Below are 263 nucleotides of genomic sequence, written 5' to 3'. Positions count from 1 at the left end.
TCAATCCTTTAAACAACTCGCATGACTGATGAATCAGCGTCTTTCTCCAGCTCCACCAAGAAGCCCATTTCTTGAAAACACAAATCTGGTAATGGCAGCGGTTTGGAGCGGAGGGAGAGCAGACCAAAAGATCTAAGAAGTTAACTGATCATGCTCATGTCGGCCTTTTAGGAAAACATGATAAAAGTCAAAGAACTGAAGAGGGAGGAGAGACTGACGAAGTGGATAAGGAAACAAAGGTAATTATATTGATAATCACATAG

General features: G+C 41.4%; 1 long non-coding RNA gene across 1 annotated transcript in view; it reads left to right on the top strand.

Moving 5' to 3' along the window:
* The first annotated feature begins 40 nt into the window (after window positions 1-40).
* LOC119586043 overlaps window positions 41-263 on the top strand; it is a 3,095-nt gene continuing 2,872 nt past the window's right edge. The window contains exon 1 of the long non-coding RNA XR_005229914.1: window positions 41-239. This is a non-coding gene — a long non-coding RNA (uncharacterized LOC119586043). The remainder of the gene's footprint in view (window positions 240-263) is intronic.

Source organism: Penaeus monodon, chromosome 20 (assembly GCF_015228065.2).
Source record: "Penaeus monodon isolate SGIC_2016 chromosome 20, NSTDA_Pmon_1, whole genome shotgun sequence".
Lineage (NCBI taxonomy): Eukaryota > Metazoa > Arthropoda > Malacostraca > Decapoda > Penaeidae > Penaeus > Penaeus monodon.
Note: the sequence above shows the minus strand (reverse complement) of the source record. Positions and strands in the feature narration are given on the sequence as shown.